The sequence below is a fragment of the Bubalus kerabau genome, chromosome 18, assembly GCF_029407905.1.
Source record: "Bubalus kerabau isolate K-KA32 ecotype Philippines breed swamp buffalo chromosome 18, PCC_UOA_SB_1v2, whole genome shotgun sequence".
NCBI classification, from domain to species: Eukaryota; Metazoa; Chordata; class Mammalia; order Artiodactyla; family Bovidae; genus Bubalus; species Bubalus kerabau.
Window position 1 is genome coordinate 55,787,660 of NC_073641.1, and position 13,505 is coordinate 55,801,164.

General features: G+C 36.1%; 1 protein-coding gene and 1 long non-coding RNA gene across 3 annotated transcripts in view; one reads left to right on the plus strand and one right to left on the minus strand.

Annotated features, from left to right (window-relative positions):
- CDH18 (cadherin 18) overlaps positions 1 to 13,505 on the plus strand; it is a 725,976-nt gene that overhangs the window by 654,741 nt on the left and 57,730 nt on the right. The gene's annotated exons all lie outside the window — the stretch shown is intronic.
- Positions 1 to 13,505, minus strand: part of LOC129632837 (uncharacterized) — a 341,755-nt gene that overhangs the window by 281,493 nt on the left and 46,757 nt on the right. The gene's annotated exons all lie outside the window — the stretch shown is intronic.

Here is a 13,505-nt window from a genome sequence, read left to right on the forward strand (position 1 = left end):
TGCTGACCTGTACCTCTGCAGGTGAGACTCAAACACTATGGTTAGCTTAACTTTAAAATATATCCATGAGGCAATAACTTCTTCCCATTTCCATCACTCCTACCCCTGTCCAAACAACCATCATTCCCCACTAGAGTATGGCAATAGCTTTCTAAATAGTACTTTGAACTTAATCCTCACCTCCTTTCATCTGCCAGTGTTCCTTTTAAATCATGAGTATATCATGTAGTTCTGTTTTCAGTATGATAAAATACTCCCAAAGAAGTTAAAGCTACACTACATGAGACTTATGTAGGGTGTACCAGTACACACACACACACACACACACACACACACTAACATAGTGTCAAATAAAAGGTAAACATAGGATATAGCTTCTGTTTTAACTTTAGTTCTTGGTAGATGGAGTGAAATTGTTACCCATCAGAAACTGTGTACGTGACACTTCTTACATGTCATTTCAGATCACCTTAACCTCAGTGACTCTGATAAGTGAGAAATGGAAACTAAAATAACTAAAGTTAAGTAGGCTAACGTTGTCATTTTGAAATTTTTTAGAAAGAAAATTATCTCAAAATGAAGGTCTAAGACTCAATTAGAAACAACAAAGACAAAGGTACACATGAGAACACTGACTCTTTAATAACATAACATGTCAAATTTTATGGATTAACAAAATCACAGGCATCATCACAGCATTACCATAACTTATAGGTGTAAAGTTGTGTGAGCTGATTGGAATTAAATCATTTAAAATTTATTTAAATGTTTGGGAAAAAAGTAAAGACTCTGATTGTTTTTAGATTTTCTGGAGTTACATGAGCACGTAATGTTTGCAGATTTTAAAAATTAGCATACAAATGTAAAATTAGAGGGGAAATACAATAAGAATAAAACCTTAAGCAATCTACTGGAATGTAAAATTGCAAAGAGCTAAAAACAGAAAAATTAGGACAAACTTGAAGTGCATAATAAAATGGTAAATATATATGTATTACATATATATATATATATAAATAACCAAAGTGTCATAAATATGATGAACAAACAACATTACCATACCATAGTGAAATAAAAAATATATCATCTTTATGCTACTCATAATAGGCACATGATGAAATATAAAGATAGAGAAAGTTCTAAAATAAGACACAATAAATCATAGACAATTATAACCAAAATAAATCTGGCAGAACTATGCTAGTGTCAGAAAACAATATACTGTAAATCATTTAGCTAGCGGGATGGTAAGAAAGTCAGCCCATATTAACATGTATTTTGTGTCATCAGGATCTTCCCTCTTATCTTAGCCAGTAAAGAATCTACCTGCAAGGCAGGAAACCTGGGTTTGATTCCTGAATCAGAAAGATCCCCTGGAGAAGGAAATGGCAACCCATTCCAGTATTATTGCCTGGAGAATACCATGGAGAAAGAGTCTGGCAGGGTGGAGTTCATGGGGTATCAAGAGTCAGAAATGACTTAGTGACTAAATCACCACCTTGTATTATCAGAGTGAAGTAACTATATGGAGCTTGTATGCACCTAATAAAATATCTTAGGATAAGAAAGCTATGGTACATATACACAATGGAGTATTACTCAGCCATTAAAAAGAATTCATTTGAATCAGTTCTAATGAGATGGATGAAACTGGAGCCTATTATAGAGAGTGAAGTAAGCCAGAAAGAAAAACACCAATACAGTATACTAACACATATATATGGAATTTAGAAATATGGAAACAGTAACCCTGTATATGAGACAGCAAAAGAGACACTGATGTATACAACAGTCTTATGGACTCCGTGGGAGAGGGAGAGAGTGGGAAGATTTGGGAGAATGGCATTGAAACATGTATACTATCATGTATGAAACGAGTTGCCAGTCCAGGTTCCATGCATGATACTGGATGCTTGGGGCTGGTGCACTGGGATGACCCAGAGGGATGGTATGTGGAGGGAGGAGGGAGGAGGGTTCAGGATGGGGAACACATGTATACCTGTGGCGGATTCATTTCTATATTTGGCAAAACCAATACAATATTGTAAAGTTTAAAAATAAAATAAAATTTAAAATTAAAAATTAAAAAAAAATAAAATAAAATATCTTAAAAAATAAGCAAAAACCTAAGCATGAAGAAAACTGGTAATGGATTTCTCTCAGAAACATTATATGAAGTAGACCAAAAAGTTAGTAATAACAAAAGTGTTTCAAAAAACACAAGAAAAATGCATATTTGACTATATAGAGTACAGTAAATTAAAAAAAAATTAATATCGTTTTTCACACACATGAAGCAAAATATACTAACATTGATGACATATGAAAACACATTGAAATTTGGCAAAAAAATGTGTTTATACAAATTACATCCTTTGAAAACCACACAATCAAATTGTCACAAGTCAATGTTATTTGTAGGCTAGTGGGGAGAAGGGATACACAGTTCAACAGAGGTATGTCATCTAACTCTCAAAATGAAAATTTATCTACCTCTGAACCATAAGCAATAAGCATTTCCAGTTTGTGGAAGATGAAAATTAAACCTTAAATGAAAAGTAGGATAACACAACTACGACTTTGAAATAGAGAAAGTTTTATAAAAATACAAATTGTAAATCCCTTAGTGGATGACACTGATAAACAAAACTATGAAAATTGTGCTTACTTGGTAGTTAGAACATAATTTGAAATAATGAATGAAGATGTGTACATGTACATGTATGTATGCATATAGGGCTTTCCTGGTGGCTCAGTGGTAAAGAATGTTCTGCCAGTGCAGGAGACACAAGAGTGATAGGTTTGTCCCCTGGGTCAGGAAGATTCCCCTGGAGAAGCAAATGGCAACCGACTCCAGTATTCTTGCAAGGGAAATCCCATGGACAGAGGAGCCTGACAGCTATAGGCTATGAGTCCATGGGGTCTCAAAGGGTCAGATACAACTTATCAACTGGCCATGAGCACACATTCATATATATCTATTAATATATGGATAAATTAAAATAATTGTACTATTTTTGGATTGGTATTACAAGATATATCAGATATATTGACATCAAGTATATATTCCATTTAAATAATAAAATAAGCACTAATTTAAAAACCACCTACCGTGAAAAATAAATTTTACATGTGCCTCACTTCAGTGATTGACTCAGAAATTAAGGTGTATATTTAATATGTGAACTAAATATCTTTGAACCAAGATATTTCATTTTATAAAGAAAAAAATTCCACTTTCAAATATGCTTGTATTCAGTTGCAGAATTACGTTAACTGTCCTGTCTCCCCTTTCAGGCTACTTGAAATTGTAAGAATTTAAAGATTATAGAAAAGATATTCTAATATACTGTATATCAATTGGAACACATTTTAAAGATGTGTTAGTAAATGTGGACTGTTCTAGCTTTTTTATGGTTTTCATTACATACACTTTTCTATTTTTACTTCTATGTTTATGGAGGATATTGATTAGATCTAATTAATTATCACTGTAATATCAATGAACCCTTGCATTATCATAGTAGGCAGTAATGCACAATATTTAAATCTAAAATAAGGCAGGCTCTAGTTAGATTCTGTTTATGTTCAATATAAGTAGTTGGAACTTGGGGAAATTATTTAACTAAAATATTACACATTTTTTTATCTGTAACAAAGGATTAGACTAAGAATTAAATGAAGTATAACTTCATCTAGTATCTGGCATATGGTGTCATAACAAATGACAGCTTTTATCATTATCATAAATATGACTGAACTATATGCTAAATCAGTGTCAGTCATTACTTGTTATATCTTCATGGGGCTTGAGACAAAATTACATTTTGGAAACCACTAGAAAGTAGCATTGGAAATACATTTTTATAATTTTTTATATATAAAGATAAATTATTCTATCAACATTTTAAATATAATTTTTAATTGGATCCCTGTTAAAAATACGTTAATTAAACTCTCTTAACTGTGATGGATTTTATATGAAACTTACTGAATAGATGTCCATAATTAACTGTATGTTAGTAATCATAATCAGATTCTCTCTAGGATGTATGAGAATTCTATTCTCCTTAACTGAGTTTTTTTTTTTAAATGTGGATAACATTGAAATGTCCTAAGATGTACAGATCTTGTCACATTTCAGTGGGTTTTCAAATGCCCACTTCCATGGTAATCACATCCTTATCAAGCTACTGGACATTTCTGTAACCTCAGAGAAGTTCTCCTCTACAGTGAATTATCTTACCTTTCACCCCTCAGAGGCAGCAATCTTGTTATTTATTGCTGCCACTTCTAGAATTTCATATAAATGCAATCAAAAAGTATAGAAGATTGGGTTATTGTTGAGTCACTATGTCGAGTCCGACTTTTTGTGACCCCATGAACTGCAGCATGCCAGGCTTCCTGCCCTTCACTATCTCCTGGAGTTTGCTCAAACTCATGTCCATTGAGTCTGTTATGCCATCCGACCATCTCATCATCTGTTGGCCCCTTCTCTTCCTATGTTCAGTCTTTCCTAGCCTCAAGGTCTTTTCCAAGTCTGCATCAGGTGGCCAAAGTACTGGAGCTTCAGCAAAAATTCTTCCAATGAATATCCAGGGTTAATTTTCTTTAGGATTGACTGGATTGATTTCCTTTTTGTCCAAGGGACTCTCAAGAGTCTTCTCCAGCACCACAATTCAAAAGCATCAATTCTTTGGTGCTAAGCCTTCTTTATAGGTCATCTCCTCACATCCATACATGACTACTGGAAAAGTCATAGTTTTGGCTATATATGGATAGTTGTTGGCAAAGTGATGTCTTTGCTTTTTAGTATGATATCTAGTTTTGTCATAACTTTTGTTCCAAGGAGCTGCTGCTGCTGCTGCTAAGTGGCTTCAGTCATGTCTGACTCTGTGCGACCCCATAGACAGTAGCCCATCAAGCTCCCCCGTCCCTGGGATTCTCCAGGCAAGAACACTGGAATGAGTTGCCATTTCCTTCTCCAATGCAGGAAAGTGAAAAGTGAAAGTGAAGCTGCTCAGTCATGTCCAACTCTTAGCGACCCCATGGACTGCAGCCTACCAGGCTCTTCCATCCATGGGATTTTCCAGGCAAGACTACTGGAGTGGGGTGCCATTGCTAAGGAGCTAGCATCTTTTAATTTCATGACTACAGTCACCATCCACAGTGATTTCGGAGCCCAAGAAAATAAAATCTGTCACTGTTTCCACTTTTTCCCCATCTATTTACCATGAAGTGATGGGACTGTATGTCGATCTTAATTTTTTGAATGTTGAGTGTTAAGCCAGCTTTTTCATTCTCCTCTTTCACCCTCATTAAGAGGCTCTTTAGTTTCTCTTTGCTTTCTGCCATTAGAGTGCTATCATCTGCATATTAGAGGTTGTTGATATTTCTCCACTGGCAATCTTGATTCCAGTTTGTGATTCATCCAGCTTGTTACACTGTTATTGCATAAAGCCTGAATGATTTTACATAGTATAGTTTCTACTGACAATCACATGTATAGGATTGTTAATGTGCCCTATATTTTGTTTTTTGATTTTTGGAAAGGATTAAATTCAATATTCTGCTCTCTCCTACTCTCAGTGTTTTAAAGTTTATATAACTTCTTTAATTGTGTCTCAAAAGTACAGTTTGGCCCATGGAACCATTCTTATTCCTGTTTACAGATTAAATAATTAAGTTATAGAAATAAAAAATAACTTTCCAAAGTTCATGTTCCTTAAGGGTTCTGGAGAGTGGCTCCTACTGAATAAGTTGGCTGAAGACAGTATATTTTTATTTACTGTGCCATCAAAAGGACTGAACGCTTATTTTGAGAAATGCATGTGAGCCTGAAATTAATAGTAACAATAACAGAAATGTTGCACTAAGAATTCCTGGGACATTATCCAGTTTTTACCACAACAAAATGCGTCTCACACACAAAAATGTGTCTGCATTTATAGGTAAAGTGATTGGCATTCAAAGAATAGAATACTAACACTAAGGCTGAGGGAAATTAAAAAAAAAAAGAATCTTGCTAATTTACTAATATAGATTTAGCTAATTTCATTATTGAGCAGAAATACTAGAATGAGTGTAGGTAAGCCACAATTGGTTACAAAACTATAGTGAGTTTTCCACTCTAATTATCTGAAATTAAAGTTACAGTTTTTACACACCATCCTACTTTTCAGTTCAGTTCAGTTGAGGTCAGTCACTCAGTCGTGTCTGACTCTTGTGACCCCATGAGCTCAGCTTTCTTCACAGTCTAACTCTCACATCCATACATGACCACTGGAAAAACCACAGCCTTGACTAGACAGACCTTTGTTGGCAAAGTAATGTCTCTGCTTTTCAATATGCTATCTAGGTTGGTCATAACTAAGCATCTTTTAATTTCATGGCTGCAGTAACCATCTGCAGTGATTTTGGAGCCCCCCAAAATAAAGTCTGACACTGTTTCCACTGTTTTCCCATCTATTTCAGGAAATAGCAATTATTTAATTTGCATCAGTGTTGGAATCAAGCTTACTCTGACTGTTTTTCATGACTCTTCATCAGTATCTCTTGAGATTCCCCTGACAAAGCATGCCCTACAGATCACTAGTTGCATCCACAATAAGGTTAGATTCTGTTCCCTACAGAACAGAAAATGACAGTACACTTACCTACAAATAAGTATCTGTTTGATCCCAGCTCTGTACTTTTAATCCTTACATGATAGAATAGTAATTGTACACTGGAGATACAATATATAACATTAGAGAAACATGGAGAGAGTCTGTTTCCATCCAGGAGGATTTAGTTTCCTGTGCCCAAGTATGGAGTATGGGCAAGGCTATGCCAATTCCAGAGGACAGCATGAGCAATGCAGAGGTAGGGCAGTGAGAAGTGGTGTTTGAAAACAGTCAAATGCTTAGTCATTCTTTTATTCTAGTCTTTCCTCAAGACATAGTCTTCCCAGAATCCTTTCCTAAAAACTTTTTTTAAATTTTTTAATTGAAAGATAATTACTTTACAGAATTTTGTGATTTTCTGTCATACATCAACAAGAATCAGCCATATATACACTCTTGGCCCCTCCCTCCTAAACCTCCCTCCCATCTCCCTCCCCACCCCACCCTTCAGCCTGTTTCAGCTCCTGTTTGAGTTCTCTGAGTCATACAGCAAATTCCCATTGGCCATCTGTTTTACACATGGTATTAGAAATTTCTATGTTACTCTGTCCATACATCTCCCCTTCTCACTCCTCTCTTCCCACCTTGTCCATAGGTCTGTTCTTTATGCCTCTTTCTACACTGCTGCCCTGAAGATAAATTCATTAGTGCCATCTCTCAGATTTTATATATATATATATATATATATATATATATATATATATGTGTGTGGGTGTGTACATAATATTTGCATTTCTCTTTCTGACTTAATTCACTCTGTATAATGGGCTGTAGTTTCATCCACCTCATTAGAACAGATTCAAATGTATTCCTTTTTATGGCTGAGTAGTATTCCATTATATATATGTACCACTGCTTCTTTATCCATTCATCTGTTGATGGACATCTAGGTTGCTTCCATGTTCTAGCTATTGTAAATAGTGCTACAGTGAACATTGGGGTACATGTGTCTTTCCTGAAAACATTTTTCTGATACAACAAAATAACATCTAGTTCTCATTCAGAAAAGGAGCAGAGAATTTTGATGCCTTTTAAGACTGCTGATACCAATGATTAAAATTAATGATATTCTTGTCTCAGATTTATAGAACAGATTTCTTTTGTCTGATCTTAAATGCAAACAAATACCTGGTTGAGAAATATAGAAATATACTAGCATATATACAATGGTTAGAAAAAAAGCATTTATACAGTGGCAGTTGTATAATGTCTGAGAAGTAATTCATAACCCTGGCTTTGTCAAGATAAGCCATTTAAACTATGTCAGTTTTACTTTGGTAATTTACAAAATTAGAATTCATACTGAATGTTCTTTTTTATTTTTAAAATGATAAAACGATCAAGTATGATCAATATCAGCTTCCACAAAAACTTCAGTTCAGTTCACTCAGTTGCCCAGTCATGTCCAACTCCTTGTGACCCCATGAATCGCAGCACTCCAGCCTCCCTGTCCATCACCAACTCCCAGAGTTCACCAAGACTCACGTCCATCAAGTCAATGGTGCCATCCAGCCATCTCATCCTGTCGTCCCCTTCTCCTCCTGCACCCAATCCCTCCCAGCATTAGAGTCTTTTCCAATTAGTCAACTCTTCGCATGAGGTGGCCAAAGTACTGGAGTTTCAGCTTTAGCATCATTCCTTCCAAAGAGCACCCAGGGCTGATCTCCTTCAGAATGGACTGGTTGGATCTCATTGCAGTCCAAGGGACACTCAAGAGTCTTCTCCAACACCACAGTTCAAAAGATCAATTCTTCGGTGCTCAGCCTTCTTCACAGTCCAACTCTCACATCCATACATGACCACAGGAGAAGCCATAGCCTTGACTAGACGGACCTTTGTTGGCAAAGCAATGTCTCTGCTTTTGAATATGCTATCTAAGTTGGTCATAACTTTCCTTCCAAGGAGTAAGCCTCTTTTAATTTCATGGCTGCAGTCACCATCTGCAGTGATTTTGGAGCCCCAAAAAATAAAGTCTGACACTGTTTCCATTGTTTCCCCATCTATTAGCCATGAAGTGATGGGACAAGATGCCATGATCTTCATTTTCTGAACGTTGAGCTTTAAGCCAACTTTTCCACTCTCCACTTTCACTTTCATCAGGAGGCTTTTGAGTTCCTCTTCACTTTATGCCATAAGGGTGGTGTCATCTGCATATCTGAGATTATTGATATTTCTCCTGGAAATCTTGATTCCAGCTTGTGTTTCTTCCAGTCCAGCATTTCTCATGATGTACTCTGCATATAAGTTAAATAAGCAGGATGACATATACAGCCTTGATGTACTCCTTTTCCTATTTGGAACCAATCTGTTGTTCCATGTCCAGTTCTAACTGTTGCTTCCTGACCTGCATACAGATTTCTCAAGCGGCAGGTCAGGTGGTCTGGTATTCCCATCTCTTTCAGAATTTTCCACTGTTTATTATGATCCACACAATCAAAGGCTTTGGCATAGTCAATAAAGCAGAAATAGATGTTTTTCTGGAACTCTCTTGCTTTTTCCATGATCCAGCAGATGTCGGCAATTTGATCTCTGGTTCCTCTGCCTTTTCTAAAACCAGCTTGAACATCAGGAAGTTCACAGTTCACATATTGCTGAAGCCTAGCTTGGAGAATTTTGAGCATTACTTTACTAGCGTGTGAGATGAGTGCAATTGTGCAGTAATTTGAGCATTCTTTGGCATTCCCTTTCTTTGGGATTGGAATGAAAACTGACCTTTTCCAGTCCTGTGGCCACTGATGAGTTTTCCAAATTTAATGGCATATTGAGTGCAGCACTTTCACAGCATTATCTTTCAGGATTTGAAATAGGTCAACTGGAATTCCATCACCTCCACTAGCTTTGTTCGTAGTGATGCTTTCTAAGGCCCACTTGACTTCACATTCCAGGATGTCTGGCTCTAGGTCAGTGATCACACCATTGTGATTATCTGGGTTGTGAAGATCTTTTTTGTACAGTTCTTCAGTTTATTCCCGCCACCTCTTCTTAATATCTTCTGCTTCTGTTAGGTCCATACCATTTCTGTCCTCTATCGAGCCCATCTTTGCATGAAATGTTCCCTTGGTATCTCTAATTTTCTTGAAGAGATCTCCAGTCTTTCCCATTCTGTTGTTTTCCTCTATTTCTTTCATTGATTGCTGAAGAAGGCTTTCTTATCTCTTCTTGCTATTCTTTGGAACTCTGCATTCAGATGATTATATCTTTCATTTTCTCCTTTGCTTTTCACTTCTCTTCTTTTCACAGCTATTTGTAAGACCTCCCCAGACAGCCATTTTGCTTTTTTGCATTTCTTTTCCATGGGGATGGTCTTGATCCCTGTCTCCTGGACAATGTCATGAACCTCATTCCATAGTTCATCAGGCACTCTATCTATCACATCTAGGTCCTTAAATCTATTTCTCACTTCCACTGTATAATCATAAGGGATTTGATTTAGGTCATACCTGAATGGTCTAGTGGTTTTCCCTACTTTCTTCAATTTAAGTCTGAATTTGGCAATAAGGAGTTCATGATCTGAGCCACAGTCAGCTCCTGGTCTTGTTTTTGTTGATTCTATAGAGCTTCTCCATCTTTGGCTGCAAAGAATATAATCAATCTGATTTCAGTGTTGACCATCTGGTGATGTCCATGTGTAGAGTTTTCTTTTGTGTTGTTGGAACAGGGTGTTTGTTATGACCATTGCATTTTGTTGGCAAAACTCTATTAGTCTTTGCCCTGCTTCATTCCGTATTCCAAGGCCAAATTTGCCTGTTACTCCAGGTGTTTCTTGACTTCCTACTTTTGCATTCCAGTCCCCTATAATGAAAAGGATATCTTTTTTGGGTGTTAGCAATGCCTTTTTTTCATAATGTATTATCTTGTTAATTGCTCAGTTGTGTCTGACTCTTTCCAACAAAGGCTGAATAGATGTAACAAATGTGATAGTTTATATCATCAGTTCAGCTCAGTCACTCAGTCATGTCCAAATCTTTGTGACTCCCATGAACTGCAGCATTCCAGGCTTCCCTGTCCACCACCACCTTCCGGAGTTTACTCAAACTCATGTTCATTGAGTCAGTGATGTCATCCAACCATCTAGTCTTCCGTCCTCCCCTTCTCCTCCCGCCTTCATTTTTTCCAGCATCAGGGTCTTTTCAAATGAGTCAGGACTTCAGCATCAGTCCTTCCAATGAATATTCATGATTTATTTCCTTTAGGAAGAATAGCAGCAGAGCTACAGCAATAGTTAAAATCTTAGAAACCAAATGCTAATTGAATATATATTTTCAGAAATTTCTCAGAAGACTGCATTTAAAACTGTAGTATTTTGTAAAGATGAAAAAAAAACATGCAAAACTAAATAATTCATTGCAAAATTAAATAGTATATTGTTGAGGATAACCTTCTTAATAATTCTTGAGTACAGTGATATGATAAAATATATTTATTATTATGCTTTGCACTATCTTCTTTGTTGATATTGAGTTAAATATATAGACTTCTAACTTTGTTGTTGTTTAGTCAGTAAGTTGTATCCAACTCTTTTTTTAATCCATAGACTGTAGCCCTCCAGGCTCTTCAGTCCATATGATTCTCCAGGCAAGAATACTGGAGTGGGTTGCAATTCCGTACTCTAGGATATCTTCCCAATCCAGGGATCAAACACAAGTCTCCTGTATCTCCTGCATTGGCAGGTGGATTCTTCATCACAACGCCACTTGGGAAGCCCCTTTTTCATAATAAGTCACTCTAAATAAGCAAATATTTTAATCAACATCAGGCTAACTTTAATATAATGGATCTATTTGTCTTTATAATAAAAAATTGACTGATATGATACATCAGCATCCCATTATCTTTTATTTTACATTGACAAAATATCATAAGTGCCAATTCTATTAGTCATTATATTAAGCTATTCATACAATATATTAATTTTAATATTTTATAACTTTTTTCTGTATATTTAGGTTTCCATGGTGGCTCCATGGTAAAGAACCTGCATGCCAATGCAGGAGACACAGGTTTGATCCTAGGGTGTTTGATCCATAGTTGTTGTACAGTCACTTAGTCATGTCCAGATCTTTGCAACCAAGCTGTGGCACACCAAGCTTCCCTGCCCTTCACTATATCCCTGAGTTTGCTCAAATTCATGTTCATTGAGTCAGTGATGCCATCCAACAATCTCATCCTCTTTCATCCCCTTCTCCTCCTGCCTTCAATCTTTCCCAGCATCAGGCTCTTTTCCAGTGAGTCAGCTCTTCTCATCAGGTGGCCAAAATACTGGAGGTTCATCTTCAGCATCAGTCCTTCCAATGAATAATCAGGGCTGATTTCCTTTAGGATTGACTGGTTGGATCACCTTGCTGTCCAAGGGACTCTCAAGAGTCTTCTCCAGAGCCGCATTTTGAAGGTATCAATTCTTCAGTGTTCAGCCTTTTTATTGTCCAGCTCTCACATCGGTACATGACTTCTGGGAAAAGCATAACTTTGACTATATGGACCTTTGTAGGCGAAGTAATGTCTCTGCTTTTTAGTATGCTGCCTAGGTTTGTCACTTCTTTTCTTCCAAGAAGCAAGTGTCTTTTAATTCCATGGCTATGTCCGTTCTAACTGTTGCTTCTTGACCTGAATACAGGTTTCTCAGGAGGCAGATAAGGTGGTCTGGTATTCCCGTCTGTTTAAGAATTTTCCACAATTTGTTGTGATCTACACAGTCAAAGGCTTTAGCTTAATCAATAAAACAGAAATAGGGTTTTGTTGTTGTTGTTGTTGTTCTTTTCTGTAATTCTCTTGTTTTTCCTATGATCCAGCAGATGTTGGCAATTTGATATTTGGACCTCTGCCTTTTCTGAATCCAGCTTGTGTATCTGGAAGTTCTCAGTTCACATATTGTCGAAGCCTAGATTGGAGAATTTTGAGCATTTCTTTGCTAACATGTGAAATGAGTGCTATTTTGCAGTAGTTTGAACATTTTTTGGCATTTCCTTCTTTGGAATTGGAATGAAAACTGACTTTTTCCAGTCCTGTGGCCAATGCTGAGTTTTCCAAATTTGCTGGCATATTAAATGCAGCACTTTGACAACATCATCATTTAAGTTTTGGAACAGGCTCAGATGAAATTTCATCACCTCCACTAGCTTTGTTCACAGTGATGCATCCTAAGGTCCATTTTTGTTTGTTTGTTTGTTTGTTTAGAATGTATGGATATTACATTTTATATCTTACTTTTTGCTATGTATATTAAGAGAAGTATCCCTGTGTTTTTTCTTCCTCCTTTAATGCTTTGACTTTTTAGATAACTTTTATATTAAAAAAAAAAAATTCCCTAATTTCTTCTCTCCCTCTCTCCTTCCTTCTTTGTTTCCTTCTTTTAATGATGAACTAAGAAACATTCTGGGAACTAAACAAATAATAGATTTTCTTTTATATACCACTGTAATGGGTTTGGTATTATTTTGTTTAATCCACTGACAGATAATACCTCTCATGAGTGGGAGTATCTGATATTGATAGTAAAACTTTACTGGCCACAGAGAACAAGTTGTAGCATATTTTATCCTTTATTTTCTGGGGAAAAGATTTATAAGATTGAAGACATTTTTTTCTTTAACTTTAAGTAAAATTATCTAGGACTGATACTTTATCTTTGAAAACTATTTTTAACCTAAAAATTTATCTTCTTTAGTTATTGTAGTAGCACTCTGATTTCCTACTTTTTTAAAAGCACCTATGTCATGTGTAATACATTCATTTTCTTAATGGATAATTAAATAATGGATATCTTAAATATCCATTTTCTTTAATATTTTATGTATATGTATTTTATCCTTTTTTCCTAATATGTTTTGTTTTTGCCTTCTC